The sequence below is a fragment of the Lactuca saligna genome, chromosome 5, assembly GCF_052625555.1.
Source record: "Lactuca saligna cultivar CGN05327 chromosome 5, ASM5262555v1, whole genome shotgun sequence".
In the NCBI taxonomy this organism is placed as follows: Eukaryota; Viridiplantae; Streptophyta; class Magnoliopsida; order Asterales; family Asteraceae; genus Lactuca; species Lactuca saligna.
The window spans coordinates 283,725,857-283,733,564 of record NC_136421.1 but is presented as its reverse complement, the minus strand read 5'-3'; the positions used below and the strand labels follow the sequence as shown (position 1 = coordinate 283,733,564).

Here is a 7,708-nt window from a genome sequence, read left to right as displayed (position 1 = left end):
CCCCAGAAAATCCAATGTTTTCTGATGTATGTAAACTGTAGTCTTATACCATAAGACCAATAATGTACTGTTAGGTAGTATGAAATTTTAAATTTTTATAAAACCCGTGAAGTGTAAGCTTCCCATAAACCAAGATAGTGTTGTTAATCCCTATATGAGTCATTATAACCATGCTTGATATGACTGTATGCCTGTTGCAACATTCTTCAAGCATTGGAAATAGGTAAGATAGTTGTCACCCTTGACTGGCCCCGTCTAGTTGTAGTAAACAGCTCAGGTGTGGGGGGTGTCAATCCCCGTATATATCTATACATAATTACCTCACTCTCCTTCTAGGAGACTCTGGTTGTAATTATTATAATTACAGCACTTAGAGTGTGCACTAGGAGGTACAATGAAGATAATGTCTCACTAGAGCATTAACTGATTTATGTGAACTCCAACTTCCTGTTTAGTATATAATGGAATGACTTTACTAGTGTAAAATTCATGACAGGTGTTTTATGACACACGATTTGCAGGTTTCATAACATGCAATTTATGACACGCGTTTTTAACAGTTTCATATTACATGTTTTATGACATGTGTTCTATGACACGCAAATTTTTCTGTCAATAGTATGACTTATAATTTCTTTTGCAAAAGCTAGTTATAAACCTTTCTATATGTAAATAATTATGTCTAGTGGTAAACATAACAATAAAATCTTGGGTTTTAACCATTCCAAAATAGCGATGACATGTTTGCGACTATTTTACTAATAAAATTATTTTTAGTAAAAAAATATCAAACTTGTAGTTTGTTTAACACCTTTGTACCGTTTTGAAAATTTTTGAAACACAAAATATTTTATTTTGGTTCAAATTTAACAAGTCACGATTTTTTTATAACTAACATATGATAAAAAAAAAACCTTTTTACTAAAGGATTTGTTCCATTTTTTCAACACATAACTATGATGCATGCAAATATCCAATGGATAAACTTATTCAAGCATATATGAAGCTTGTAAATCACGATTTTATTGTGTGTTAGCATGAGGTATTCAACATCATAAGCACAAATCTTTACATAAACATGTTGGTGCATGCAAATACCCAATGGGTAAACGAAGCTTGACTTGTATTCCCCCCCCCCCCCCCTCCCCCCCCTTTCCACCGGAAAAGCATGAAAAACAAGAAAAACATGGGGGTATGAATCTCAACTTGATGATTTAGAGAGTTGAAGGAAGGAAATGAAGAATATTTCGAGCCTAGACTTGCAAAACTTGAGGAGCTTCTCAAAAATTATGGTTTCCAAGAACTACACACGAAATGGTGTGGGTAAAGGTGGAGTTTTTAACTTAGAGATGTATCAACACTAGTGGTTTACAAGAAACTTACCGAGTTTATGAGCTTCTTGAAGAGAACACCCTTGAAGATGGCATGCACAAAAACTTGAGAGAGAGAGAGAGAGAGAGAGAGATGGGAGGAATTCTTAAGAGTGAAGTGAGTGGAAATGATTTTTGGTGTGTGTGTGTGGGAGGGTTCGGCCGATTTTTAAGGAAAGAATAGGGAAAAGTGGCATTGTTGCATTATGGTCCATTAGGTGATGTTCATGGATGTATGATGGGTAGTTGTGTACCTTGCTTGGTTGTTCCATAGTTAAGAAAAGGTAAAGTGGTGAGGTGTCACCACAAATTGTAATTTATTTTCTCTTTTATTTGTTTGTCTTGACTCCCAACCGAAGCCTCTCAAGGTTTTCGGCCATGGTGGCTATCCAAGGGGGTTTTCGGTTTTAGGGTGGCCAAAAACACCCTATGTTCTTATTGGGTTTTCTGTTTGGAATGTAAGTAGGGTTTTTGGACGTCAATGGGCCCAATAAAAGGGTTTTCGATCCAATAAGGCCCAAAGAAAATAGGTTTTCGGCCTAGGGTATTTGGGCCGAGAACTCTAAGCAAAGGCCCAAAATAGATTGGGCTTAGCTATTGGATCAACTTGGGCTTAGCTATTTCAAATTGGTTCTAAATGTATGCACATATGAATTCATATAACAATGTAGTTTGAATTTCAAAAATTTTGAGGCAGCAAGGTTACATAGAGGAAATTGTTTTGTACAAGCTTCACAATCGCAACCCTAAATTGCTAATTGTGACAACACCCCCCCCCCCCCCCCAATGGTCTTACTTAGAATGCCATGGATACCCCCACATGGTATGACAACCAAGTGTCATGGACACCCCCATAGTCTTTACTTGGAATGTCATGGGCACCCCTACATGGTCTGACAACCAAGTGTCATAGGCACCCCCATGGTGTTTACCTAGAATACCATGGCACCCCCACATGGTCTGACATCCAAGTGTCACGGGTTCTCCCCAGGGTCTTCCATGCAAGTATCACAAAGACAACTAGCATATCATGTACCACATAATCAACTAGAAAACCACATAACACATAATCAACTAGCATACCACATAACACATAATGGGCTAGCCTTGGTGCCTTCAACCCATTGGTATGGTGAGGAGACTCACCTCGATTGCAAAAGCTTACCGGAAGAAATCCATACTTGTTATCCTGGCGGCTTCCTGAGCTATAAATACCAAAACCAGATAAAATCTTAGTTTGGTCAAAAGTCAACTATCAACGGAAGTCAAAGTCAACAAGTCAAACTTCAGGTTGAGTATGCCCAACGTACTCAGCTCGGACGCATGGCGTACTTACCAACCAGAATCGGGACCCCATACAAGTAAGCACAATGTACTCGAAGGTACGCCCGACGTACCGACCAAATGGTACTTTTCCATTAAGTACTTAATCTTCTAAGTCATTTCATCCAACAATCAGATTTAGTCCCACAACATCATTCTAAGTTATAAAGTTTCCACCTTTATGACTTTCCATGTCTAGAAAAGATCCAAAAGCTAAAACCTTAACTTATCAATCCATTAAGACATCATGACACTCTCATGGAAGGTATAAAAGGATCAAGAAGACATTTTTAAGGATCCTAAAAGCTCCACAATGCATAAAATTTCCAACTTTATCCATTAGAATGGTCCAAACCACTAACATCTTGCCTTTAAGCATCAAATGGGACCAAAAGTGCATTTTTTCAACTTAATCCATTAAGTCCAAGCCTCCAACCTTTAGATCTGAATCACAATGATGTTTAGATAGATAAAGTTTCCAACTTTATCCATAACAAGGTCACAAACTTTCAAGAAGTAAACTTTATGCACTAAAATGACTAAAAGCTCATAACATCCAAAATTAGCTAGATCTAACAAATGCATCATCAAGATTCAAACTTTATACCTTTAGAAGATAAATCAAGGTGAATAAAGTCCAAATCTAGAAGCTCCAATACAACCAACACTTCTACAAGAAGTTCCTTCTTATCCAAGGTGCACCATGCATACTCCAAAGCTCTCAAAATCACCTTCTTTTAGCTTAAAAGACTCATCTAAGGTTAAGGTTTCATGAAAGGGGTGTTGGCCGGGTGGAGGCTGAGAAAAGAGTAGGTTTGGGGGAGTTAAGGGGCTTAAATAGGACTTAAACCATGAAAATAGGGTTTAGGCATTGATTGCATACGCCGAGCGTACTCAGGATTCCATTTGTACACCCAGCGTACACCCTTTTGTACGTTTAGCGTACTCAGCTTGGCCCAAAACCACCCAAACTTCAAACGGTCATAACTTCTTCGTTATAACTCCATTTTCGATGTTCTTTATATCCACAGAAATTTATTAAGGAGCTCTACAACCCTATCTAATTACTTTTAACTTAAAACACATCGAACTAAAATCTATAATTCATAAAAGAAGTCTGAAAACATTACATTCCTATTTTACTCTTTAACTCCAAAGTGCAAACCGACCTATTGGGTCACATATCTACAGTACCCACATCCAAACAGACCTAAATCTTACCTTTATAAAGGCCTCATCCTTATGATGACTGCTCTTCGGGCCATCTCCTCGAATTAGGATCGATTCGGAACAGGGCGTTACATTTTTTCAATCGGAGAAAAACACATTCAGATCTACTGACACTAACTTCATTCCATTTTCTTTTTTAAGTAGAAGTTACATAACTACTTAGTGCTGCTATAGGTATCCAATTCATTAACCAAGTCATAAAGGTAGTCCATTAGGGATGTTGGATATGGTACACTTATATATGGTTTCTCAAACTCAAACGTCCAAGTAGAGACCTCTTTATCGCCTTTTTTGTCAGACATTTAGTATGAGTGTAAAGGTCTTGTATATCTCGTCCACTACATCTCCTCTGATTACCTTAAACACAATTATGTGGTTTTCATCATCGACTACTTCGATTATCTGTTTTGAAATTTTCTTCTTTCCCTCTTATTATCATGCATAGATGCTAAGAAACATGTCAGTCAATATCACTACTAAAAGAAAAAAAAAACTCATGTATGAAAATGGTTTCAGTCGAAAATCTGAAACTAACCATTTTATTGACAAAATATTTTGTTAGAAAAAGCCTCGTGTGTAATTATTACCGATTTAAATTTCTATGAAATGTCGACGATCAGAAAGAAAAGTACCGACAAATTACTGATGGACTATGTTTTCCAAATGATGAATCAGTATATGAGAATTAGGTATTCATTTGGTAAGTGTTGACGAATCTATTTTGTTGATAAAATATAAGGTCCCTTTTGGTAGTGATATATGTTATAGTTTTGAACTAGATAACTAGTTATGATGTTCTATCCAATTGCCAATCCATAATGACACCAGATTCTAGAGAAATTCATTAAACATGCATGTACGAATGAACAAAGAAGAACAAAATTAGGGTTTGCCTTATTACGTACCATGAGTGTAGTGCCAAGAGATGATAGATCCAACGGCCCCCCTTTCACCATCATGAAAAATCTCATCCATGAACATTATCAGGATATATCTCAGCTATCTCGTTCGGGTTGTACCTAAAGAGGTTGCAGATACCCCCTTTCTTACTGACCTCAACATGACCAATTAGCTTTCCACATAGCATCTCTGGAATTAATGTCACAATCCTACGCCACTTGTTTAAAAGAGAGAGTTGATGAGTTTGTGGAAAATGTGGCAACAACGTTGGCTTTAAATACAAATTTTTTGTTGCTTTACACAACATTAATAGTTTAATAAACTTACTTAATATTTTTAAGACAACACTTAAACGTGTAACACAATAACGTAACCACTTTTTCTTGTTTTTAAGGTTGCAATTTGCATAATAATTTATTATCTATAACCTTAAACATATAATGTCACCACAATCCGAACATATTATACATTCCTGCCACAAAGGAAAGTGCTCGAGACCTTTATGGGTTTTCAATGGTTAAATTGCAAGAAAAAATTCAGGAGTGATTTTTTTTATCAATAGAGCCAAAATATAGAGATTTTTTTTTAAGATTTCCTTTTTTTTTCTTTTCCACAACCATAAAAAATATATGTTTTTTCTTTTATCATATATATTTGAAACTCTCATAACTTTTTAATTTTTTTTAATAATTATTAAACCATTATCAATTTAAAATCACGCATTAATAATTTGTATAAAACACTTATTGTTTAATTTAAATATAATGTTAAATAATTAAATTAAATCGAAATAACAATTAAACCTATAGTATACTATAAAAATGATATTTTTTCTTTCATGTGGCATGTATTTGAACTCCTAATATTTTCCAATTTCTTTCTAAGTATAGATCAATTTCATCAAACATGGTGCGGTGTAATGCCTTGTTAAATAATTTATACTAATTTGTGTGAGTTATGTCTCATGCGTGTTGCATAATGTTTAGTCTTCTTTTGTAGTCGGCATTTTTATATTGCAATACTTACTGGTTTCTTATGAGCTTAAGGCTATTTTAGTATGTTAATTTATAATTGCCATTTTCTCTATATTATTTGTGTAGATTGATCATATATAGACAAATAATGAATAATTTGTTTTAACCGGAAATCCAAAGACAGTCTCTCACAAAACAAATTATTGGGAAAACGAGAATACGGATACATAAATAATATCACAATGCTTCAAAGAGATTCTTGTATATAATACTACACCACCGGGCATGTTTAATTTCTCTCCTTATTCACAATCTACGTAAAAAATACGTAGTAATTTATTCTTTCATTCAAATTATGAAACACACATACATGCATTCAGAGACTAAAAAGATCAACCTCCCTCCATTAATTTCCTTCTTTTATTAATTAATGTCGAAGTAGTAGTAGAAGTTGCAGAACCACTTAATTAGTGCTGCCATGGGCATCCAAGTCCTTGACCAGATCACAAAGGTAGTCCATCATAGAAGTTGGATATGGTACACTCACATTAGGCTTCTCAAACTCAAAGGTCCAAGTAGCCACCTGTCCATCACCCTTTTGTTCAACATGCAATATGATTGTAAAGCTCTTGTATAGCTCCTCCACTAAATCTCCTCCGATTACCTTAAACACAGCCATGTGGTTTTCCTCATTCACTGCTTCAATTATCTGTTTACAAATCCTTCTTTTTCCCTCTTAGTATTTTTCATGCAGACATCAATGCAAAATAAATTATCGTTAGTCAGTATATACGTCATATATAGTTTTGAACTAATTAATGATTCATGATGCATTATGTACTATATCCAAATCAATGAAATAACCAGAACTAGGATTTGGTGTATGAAATACCATGAGTGTAGTGTCAAGAGATGATAGATCCAACGGCTCCCCTTTCACCATCATGCAGTTCACAGTCATGAACCTTATTAGGGGCTATCGCAACTATCTCATGGGGGTTGTGCCTGAAGAGATCGTGGAATACATCTCCCTTCTTACTGATCTCTGCATAACCAATTAACTTTCCAGATAGAGCCATCGATCTCTTATGTATTTAACGCCACAACCCTTCAATTCAACCACCTTATATACAATATTTTGGCAATTATTTTTTGCAAGTTCTTATCTAGCATTTAATACGGAAAACAGACATTTCATTAAATACTCACGTCACCTGGTTGTTGATAATCAAATGCATAATTCAATGTGAAGCAATTGATGTCGTTCATGATTGAGTTGCACCACGTGAACACGTGCTGCAACCCTTGTACTCTACTTACCTTTTGGTTGCCCAGAAATTATGAAGCTAATGAACTGATGTTTTCCATGTCAGGATCAACGTCCAATAAGCTAAGCATCATGATTGTTCATTTGTTCTCCATGTCGATCGGGATCAAATGCATTTTTGACTTGCAAGGTCAAATTATAGTTGATGTGCAACTTTCCATTTCTCATCTTCTTTCATTATGTGTCTGTGCTACTCTCTATTTCCTCATGGAAATATACGATTTTTCAAAGCAACTATGCATATAGTTTAGCAATGATTGAATTTCTCAATATAATTTACTCTTTATTTAGGTTCTTTAACAAGTTGCTCCCCAAAATGAAGCTGCATATTCTGATTTATTTATTAATGTCAAAAGTTCGTTGGCACCATATTTCTCATAATTCAGCATCTCTGGTCCAACCTCCTCGAATCAACATGCTCCAGCTGGGTCCAAAATTTCGGGCAATTCATTATTCATTCCAATCTTCGAGAATAATCCACAATCAACATTATCTAATTACTAGTTTATAACCTGTAGGAACCACGGTTATAAAATTAATTAAACTTTAATAGTTAAAATTTAAAATTATTAATAACTTATTTT

At 35.2% G+C, this 7,708-nt stretch overlaps 1 pseudogene across 1 annotated transcript; it reads right to left on the bottom strand.

Moving 5' to 3' along the window:
* Positions 1-5,997: 5,997 nt before the first annotated feature.
* On the bottom strand, positions 5,998-6,917 carry LOC144998095 (kirola-like; annotated as a pseudogene). Its single transcript, XR_013660114.1, has 2 exons — positions 6,690-6,917; positions 5,998-6,532 (listed from the first exon to the last, which is right to left on the bottom strand). The product of XR_013660114.1 is annotated as a kirola-like (transcript).
* Positions 6,918-7,708: the final 791 nt, after the last annotated feature.